Source organism: Macrobrachium nipponense, chromosome 23 (genome assembly GCF_015104395.2).
Source record: "Macrobrachium nipponense isolate FS-2020 chromosome 23, ASM1510439v2, whole genome shotgun sequence".
Taxonomy (NCBI): domain Eukaryota; kingdom Metazoa; phylum Arthropoda; class Malacostraca; order Decapoda; family Palaemonidae; genus Macrobrachium; species Macrobrachium nipponense.
Window position 1 is genome coordinate 44,848,875 of NC_061090.1, and position 10,000 is coordinate 44,858,874.

Sequence of the window (10,000 nt, forward strand, 5' to 3'; positions counted from 1 at the left end):
CCTTGAGGGTATTAGGAACATGACAGAACATAGTTCAGAAATGTTCCTGCCATGCGGAAAACAGATCAGGACGGAATGCCTTTATAAATCCAACGCAGTTCAATCAAATGCCTTTTAATCCATATAAATTATTGTTTCTGTGACACACAATACTTAATTTTCCGACGAGACGATAGCTGATGTGTATTAGCCTAAATAAAGTGGGTTATTGAAATTGTTATATTTCTTTTAGGCTAAAGACTTTAAGTTAAATAATAAATCATTACATTGACCGTTTCGCTTGTGTCTCAGGCTTTTTCAAGCAAGAACTAATAACTAGAAGCACCCTTCGTTCTATTTATACTTCCATGCTGATGGCAGTACAGGATTAAGTTAGTTGCTCTAGCTTTTATTTACACTCTTCAGTTTAAAGGGAGTGGTTAGTTATCATTGATCCCAGCCCCTTGTAAGTTAAACATTATAAATGAAAGTTATAGCAACTCCCCAAATCCTATACTGCTGTCAGCAAGTGAGCCTGGGTTAGCTACTAGAGGGAAGTCATCAAGGTAGACGGCATTATCTGTCACAGATATGCTGACGAATCCCTACTACACACTGCACTGGAAGAACTGATTATACAAAAGAGTGCCATTTACACTTAGCTATCGATGGTACTATACATAGCAGTTAATAGGCAAACACCATGAGATGGCTAACATACAGCCTGGCCATATATCTGCGATACACTTACCAAATTTCAATGAGGATTATCATTTTTGTTCGATTTATATCACTGGGTTATAAATTCCTAATATACTACTCGAACTCCATCAAAACAAGACTAAGTATTTAATTTAAATTAAATCTGTTGAGTAAAGCAAGTTATTTAATACCAACTCCTAAAAATGAGAAAATAATCATGAGATCTTACTGCATAACTGACAACGTTTTATGACGAATCTAAAGAATCCATTGCCAAGGAAAATCCAGTTTATAGATGGCAAGTCAAGAGACTAATCCACAACTTGGAATAGTGAATTTATTTATGTATCCCACTGATAGCCTCGTCAACAGTAAGTTGTTTATGCTCTTTAGTGAAAGTTAATTTAATTATAGTGACAGAAATACTATAAAGTACCCAACTTCTGAACTTGGCTTTGTTTTAGAAGATGCCACTGAGAAGGCAAGACAAGGAAACTCTACTACCGCTAACCTCCTGACAAAACCGAATCATTGGTAAGGGGTCATTAATTACTGGCCGCAAATGTTATTAGAGTTCATGACTGGAACAAACAAATTAAAACTTCAGATGCTGGTGTCTACTCCCAATGGTCGAAGTAAGCATTTACTAACCTTATTCCTTCACTTACCTCTAAAAAGAACTGTAACTTTTGGTTATCTGTACTTTTCAGCTATTCAAGAGATAAAATTTAGCTTTGTTTTATTCATTTCATTCCCTCTTTCTGTGCATTCTGTAAGTTGTCTCATTCCACGGAAAGTTTTTCTGAGTTGGGCCTTTAAGTACTCCAGGTAAGTTTATATGTGAAGCAGAGAGAGAAAGAGAGAGAGAGAATGATCGATTTTCTACCAAAACTTTCTAGCTAAGGAGGGAGCTTTTTACAGCAGCTGGCTATGCTGATATTAAACTAAATTTCTTCAAGATATTCTTACCAAAATGGAGAAGTAGCAGAGCCTTTTTACATAAATGAAATTAGAGTGAATTTCACTCTTGTTGACACACAATTTTATGACAGATACAACTATTTTTTCATGAAAATCCTTCAGTCCAACAATAAAACAAACTACCTTCACATGTGGTACATACAAATGGCTATTAATTTCTCATTTAATAAAAGTCTGAATATTATTACCAGAATGATGGCACCGCGGCGACACAAGTAGGTTAAATACAATGGCGACGGTATCATTTAAATTAAAATAAAATAAAATTCTTTGACAATTGCACTGGTAAAATAAATAAATAAATAAAATAACCATGGATCTTATAAAACCAGTTTCATTACCATTATAAATCCCTCTGTCTTGATATTTCTAATACTTGAATATATATAGATTACGAGTAATATATATGCATATACGTTTGTGTGTGCTGTATGTATATTAGAAGTAATTGACTTTTTCTCTTTGCTTTTAAAAATGTTATGGCTGACACTATCTCGAGTTGAAAGCAATTAAGCAGGTATGTCTTTAGGTCGGGTAAATAATAAAAAATAGAACGTAAAATAACATTAATCCATCAAAATGAATCTTCTGCCATTCATAACAAAGAGAAACCACGACTTTCACTATGCAAGACATCCAAATATTACAGGAAGAAATGGAAGGATAATTGAAGAATCCTAGACGTCTTGCATAGATGCAGTCATGGAGACGAACTGATAAAAAAAAGGGAAAATCTTATGTACTCTGCACCTATCTTCTCACCCATGAACAGAAATGAATAAAGAGGTCATTTGAAAATTATATAAAAAAAAACTTACATAAGTAAATTGAAGCAGTTCCGTATTAACAAAAGCAAACCATCTGGCTTATTTCTAGAAATATACATCATAGCCTTAATTTAAATGACACTCTCTCTCTCATTTCTATTAAGATAGTTACCCAGCATTTTTGACATTTCATATTTCACCACCTCTCACCCCCATTCCTGTTGGGGATGAACTTGGACTTGAAGGACGCTGGGAGTGTCTGTTTAACCCAGGGAGCTCAAAAACTATGGATTAGACACTAATGGTCACTATTCATCTCAGCGACCTCAAAAACTAAGGATTAGACATTAAGATGTCATTTTCAGTTTTTTACGTCACCCCCTTTCTACCCATTTTCACCCCTTCCTTTCTATTAGGGTTAAACAAAGAATTCAAGGGCATCGGGAGCATCACTATTCATCTCAGTGGCCTCGATAACTATGCATTAGACGCTAATATCTGTCGTTTTCAGTTACACCCTTCGCACCCCTTTCCCCCCTCCCTATTGGGGCTGAACTTGGACTTTGAAGGGCATCTTGAGTATCACTGTTCTTCTCAGCGACCTTGAAAACTATGGATTAGACACTATATCTGTCGTTTTCAGTAATTTTTACATCAGCCCCTTTTCACCTCTTCCCTATTGGGGCTGAACTTCGACTTGAAGGGCATTGGGAGTGTCACTATTCATCTCAGCGACCTCAAACTATTAGACACTGTCTGTTGCTTTCAGTTATTTTTACTTTTCACCCTTTTCCCACACCCTCCCCACACACCCCCTTTGGTTCCAGTTATGTCTTACCCCCACAGTATTCTTTCCCAGATGCTAAGTTATACCTATACCAAGTTTGACTGAAATTGCTCAATGTGTGCCATACACACAAACATACATACACATCAATTTTTAAATATAGATTGATGGTTTATTCCTAATTCCATCCTCTACCACTTCCTTTTTTCCAATATTTACCATTTTCTTTAACTGTTCAAAATACACAGTCTGGTGATATAAGATCTCAGTAGAGCTTCTTGACTTGCATGCTGAAATTGATTGTCATTAAAATTCTTTTTCAAATCCCCCACCCTGCCAACATTACCTCCTATCCTTCCTGCAATGATCTTCAAATAAATTTTGTTCACCAAAATCCTTATTTTACTATCCTTATCCTATACGTACTTAGATTCATCTTTTCAAACTTCCAAGGGTTTGACCCGACTGGGTCTTCCATACCTTTCATCTCATTCTATTCTTCTTAGACTTTCTTCTTGTATTCAGCTCTCAATGACTTTACTCGAATTAACTGAACAAACTTGCTTCTCTTTAAAACGTTCTATACTCATCCTTCCTCATTAGACTTCTTAGCTCTGACTTTATTAAGTGATGATGACACACACCTCCAACCATTAGCACTCGACCAACACACTATAATAATACTTTGTTTGACATTCCACCTTTCTTAAACATACTTACACCCATACTTCTTTTGAAATAGAATACAGTACTTCTCAAAATGAGACACATTCCGGTAATAAAATACAGTGCTTCTCAAAATGAGATACATTTTTAACTTCTCCCATACTTGTCAATTTCAACACTTGAAAGATACCAACCAATAATACTTTCCTATTATCATCTTTTACAACCTGATCACCTAGCACAATTAATCCTTCCCTGTGAGAGTGAGTTAGACTTTTACCCCACTAATGTTGCTTAACTATACATGTAAACACTCCAAAAGCCATACTTAGGCCATGAAGTATTATGAGCACTTCCTCTGCAGCTAAAACTTACACAAGTACACTTTCCAACATGCCAAGAGCAAACTCTATCCCTCTCCCTAAAAGTGGCAATTAATAACACAGTAAGTTGATTTTCCCCATCATTATTTGACACTGGTTTTAATAGTGGCCTAGTTCATTTAATTTAGAGAGCCTGAAGACAAAATTGTCTTTCAATGATGTATTATTATTTAGAAAAAAAGAATTAATCCATAAAATGTGTTGTATACTGTAGTTGTTGGTTTCCTCCCTAATCTGCTTCAGGGATGGTGTAACACAGCACAAAATGCCGCCTGAAAGATCAAAAGAGTACATCAACAAAGTAGATTCTCACAATGTCCTCAAGATCCCAACAGCACCTTAACACCATGTCAGACTTATGCAAGTTAGTACATTATAACTAGTAAGACTGTGCAGAGTCCAAAATAGCTACGTTACTTTAGGTGGGCAGGAGACACTAGGCACCGAAATTGCATCATACCTTCATGGGATTGAGTGCTTGTGAGATATCAAGCATCCATTATTATCCACTCATGAAACGCAAGATATCATATGACCACTGGACAGCTATGGTGTCTCCAAATTTCTAGAAACTATATATCACAAACAGACAACTTATTGGTATTCTCAATTGGAGTCATCAATCTCATACAGAAGAGGACCCAGGCGACTCAGGATGATGAATGGGATTACTCAAGGAATACCTAAGTTCCCATCATTACCATCCTAATAGACAACAATCACAATATCCTTGAACTCAGATTTCCAAACTTAAAATGAGAATATGATGTCAACTCTTCTTAAAATGGAGTTTCCTTTGCAGGGTTCCAGGGCAAATCAGCATATAAAAGTGATTTTGAGCCTGTGTTACACTAGATGTGATAAACATGCTCAAGACAACTGACGTGAAACATCGGTATGAGAGACAGTGAAAGACAAAATGCCCTTCAATCTTTAATAGTCACAGTCCTGAGATGTTTGATGAGTGTTAACGATGGTTAAGGACAATATGAGAAAAGCAGATTCTTCACAAGCCTCCCAACAAGAAGCTAACCTTACCAGAGCATTACAGGCCTCCAAGACCGTTCCTGTGATAGACACAATGCTTCCACAAAATGTTACAAAAATCTGCATATCTGAATACACATGATGAAGACCTTTTCAAAGCTAGAATTAAGAGTTAGGCAACAGTCTCCGACCAATACCATTCAGCAAGGCATATACTTTTGTAAGTAGTCTCCCCGACAGCAATTTTCATTCAGATGTTCGAAAGTCTAAAAGGAACTGTGTTAATTTTAGTGTCATATTTCATAGCTAAAGACTTCCTGACTTCGATTACTGTTCTAATCTTAGTTTTATTAACTTTTAATTCTCTCCACTGTCTTCCTCTTCACATATGGAAATTTTGTTCCATGAAGCATGCTTTTACAAGTCAATGGATTTTTACGTTTGAATGGTATGTACTGAAGATTGATTTTATTAACAAACCAATAAAATTCTTATATGCCTTGAGGCTATTTTATTAATTTTGGCGATTTTTTTTCTTCTTAAAATCCCCGTGTTACAGGTCTCTCATCATACTTTCCTATGTTCACAATGGGCTTCCGTCAATAAAATGAAACCTACAAATCTCCCAAATCTCTCAAAATTTTTTCATTTGGTAATATTTCAAAATACAAGGAACACCTCTCACTGGGTTCTGCTTAACAAAGATACCGACCGAATCCAACAAAATAAAAGAAGAAATTATCTTGCCATGCTACTTCAGTTTTATGTATATCTTTCTCACCTTCTCTAGTGAAAACTTGTATTAACATTTATATTAGATAAAAATTGTGTAAAATCCATTATCTAAACATTAGATGTGCATGTTTAAGTCTGAATGCACAGAATTAAGATTACCCATGTACCATTTTCCATAAAGTTTCTTGTTCCTCATTTCCTCAAGTAACCAAACTTTCATTAAGATTTCTAGATTTCTATTAGCATAAAATTTATTCATATCAGTCACTTTTTTAAACATAAGCCATGTTTATTTCATATTTGTATGCATACATGGATTTAGAGGTGTGTGTGTGTGTGTGTGTGTGTGTGTGTGTGTGTGTGTTGTGTGTGTGTGTGTTTGAGATTTTGTATACAGTATTCTCCAATTCTTCAGGTAACTAAACTTGCATAAGATTCTATTAGTTCAAAATTTAGCCAAATCAATTAATTATTTTAACCTTGCACGTGCATGGTTGAGCTACCAGAAGTGAGGACTTGGTTAGTTCATTTATTACAACTATCAAGGTGTTCGAAGTTTGAAGATTGCATAGGGCATCCATGAACACTAAGTAACATAAGGGAACTGCCTAGAAAACCTGCTATACATAATACAGCCAGAGAGGACAATGTATTGGGTTCAATAACCAATATTATATTAGCAATGACGACAGGATATGCGTAGCTAATACGCTCCCCACGGTTTATACAGAAATGGCAAGGTACTCCATCATTTCTAATTGATCGAACAATGCATGTCGTCTGGAGCTATAGTAATTGTTCTAATACAAACACGCGAGTGCAATGCCTGGCTTTCCTATTGTTCTAAATCTGGCCATAAAGTCACAATCCGATATTATATAAATTATTTACTACGATCGTATTTTAATATACTGCACACACACACACACACAATATATACTATATATATATATATATATATATATATATATATTATATATATATATATATATATATATGTATATATATATCATATATATATATATATATATATATAATATTTATATATATATATATATACATATATATATGTATGTATGTATGTAGTATGTATATATATATATATATATATATATATATATATATATATATATATATATATATAATTATATATATATATATATATATATATATATATTATATATATATATATATATATATATATATATATATATATATATATATATATATAATATATATATTGCACTCTCTCCATTACCAAGACTTAACAATATATATATATACTTATTTAACAATACTAGTGGACCACATGTCAGTTTTCGTCACATGCATATTTCTACCACTTTTCCATTTAATTGCGCATGTAATTGCCATGTATATAACATTATGTATATTTATAACATTCTTATGTATATTTATAAAGTATGTTGAGATATCTTGAAGCCATAAGTTTTAGCCCATGTATTGTTAATTTGTGAATTTTCTAGTTTAGCCTTGATGATGTAACTGTCCTATGAAATGCGTGGGCAAATTAATATCACCTATCGATGACCGGCTACCTCCTTATCACACTATCCTGAAATATACTGTGGCCTGGTTGGGTTGCGCCAATATCATTCACATACATACATACATACATACATACATACATAATACATACACACACACACACACACACACACACACACACATATATATATATATCTATATCTATATATATATATATTATATATATAAGTTAATGTTTGTATGCTTGTCTAGCTATATATTTGTGTTCTATAAATAAAGATCGTGAACCACCTGATTGATCTATACAAAACTCAGCATGTGGCCATAACTTGACCCAACTTAGATAATAGGGTAAGTTTCAAACCCTTAAGACTTCCCCTTTCCCCTTCACAATTCCCCCTTCCCTGTGTAACTTATTGGTAACCCCCTGACTGATCTACACAAAATTTGACATGTGGACATCCCTTGACCCAACTTATATAAATAATAATGTAGATTTTGAAATGGTACCCTATTCCCCTTTCCTAACCCCCTCCTCCTTGTAACTCATGTGGTAACTGTTTGGCCAATCTAGACAAATCTGGCGTGTGGCCATCATTTGACCCAACTTACGACATAGTAGGGCATGTTTCACACCCGTACCTACATCCTCTCCCCCTTCCCTTTGTAACTTAAGGGATAACTGTTTGACCAATTTAGAAAAAAATTGGCACTTGGCCATTATTTGATCCAACTTAGTTACATAATAGGGTACTTTTCAAACCTGTAACCCCTTCCACTTCCCTGTGTATCTTATGAGGTAAATAAACTCTACAGGTTTATCACACCTCATTTCATGTACTAGATACCATTGAACTACATTATTGAAATGCTTTTCGCATCAAAGTGTGTTTAGGTTTAGTAAGGGTGAGGGTTTAGGTTTAGTGGGTATCTGTTTAGGTTTAGAAGCGGGTGTGTCTAGGTTTAGCAGCAGGTATGTCTAGGATTAGTGGGGATGTGCTTAGGCTTATTGGGGGTTGTGCTCAGGTTTAGTGGGGGAGGGGTGTGCTTATGTTTAAAAGGGGGGTATATGGACAGTCACCCCAGTAATATCTGGATAAAATGGACAGTCAAAACAGTAATATCTAAATAAAAGGGACATTCAGTACAGTTATACCTGGATACAAGGGACAGTCAGTTCAGTAATACTTTGATAAAAGGGACAGCCAGTACAGAAATGCTTTGATAAATGGGGCAGTACTACCACCTGTACAGAAGGGACAGTCACCACAGTAATATCTGGATAAATGGGACAGCCACTACAGTAATATATACCTGGATAGTATATGGAACGGTCACCTCAGCAATATCTGGATAAAAGGGACAATCACCACAATAATACTTGGAGGACATTCACTACTATATCTGGATAAAATGGACAGTCACAATAGTAACACCTGGATAAAACGGATAGTCCCCATAGTAATACTTGGATAAAAGGGGAAGGCCACACAGTAATACCTAGATAAATGGGCCAGTCACCACAGTAAAACCTGGATAAAATGGGCAGTCAGCACAGTAATGACTGGATTAAAGGTACAGTCAGCACAGTAATATCTTGGTAAAAGGACCAGTCAGTACAGTAATACATGGGTAAATGGTGGTCAGCACAGTAATATCTGGATGAAAGGGACAGCCACCACAATAACACCTGGATAAATGGGACAGCCAACACAGTAATATCTGGGTAAATGGGACAGTCAGCAAAGTTTTATTTGGATGAAATGAGAAGTTAGTGCAGTCATGCATGGATGAAACAGACAGTCACCACAGTAATAATTGGATAAAGGGGACAGTCACCACAGTAATATGTGGATAAAAGGGACAGTTATCATAGTACCTGGATAAATGGGACAGTTACTACAGTAGTATCTAGATACAAGGGAGTCACCACAGTAATACATGGCTAAAAGAAAGCCAGAACAACAATGCATGGATAAATGGGATAATCACCAGTGTAATATCTGGAGAAAAGGGATAGTCAGTACAGTAATACCTGGATAAAAGGGACCGTCATCATAACAGTACCTGGATAAACAGGACAGTCATTACAGTAATACGTGGATCAAAAGGGCAGTCAGTACAGCAATGCCTGGATTAGTGAGACAGTCACTACATTAATACCTGGATAAAAGGGACAGACAGTACAGTAATATCTAAATAAAAACGACAGTCAGTACAATATCCGGATAAAAGGAACAGTCACTACTGTAAAACCTGGACAAAAGGGATACACAGCAGGGATACTTGGATAAGGGGTAAAAGGGACAGTTAAAGGTGACAAACAGTAGTAATACATGGATAAAATGGTCAGTCACGACTCTAATACCTCGAGAAAAGGAACAGTCACGACGCAAATGCCTAGATAAAGGGATAGTCAGACTCCTCTAATACCTGGATAAAAGGGACAGTCACGACTTTACTACCTGGATGAAAGGGATAGTCCCAACTCTAATACCTGAATA

General features: G+C 35.5%; 1 protein-coding gene across 1 annotated transcript in view; it reads right to left on the reverse strand.

Annotated features, from left to right (window-relative positions):
* Window positions 1-10,000, reverse strand: part of LOC135200284 (uncharacterized) — an 880,536-nt gene that overhangs the window by 812,821 nt on the left and 57,715 nt on the right. The window lies entirely within an intron of this gene.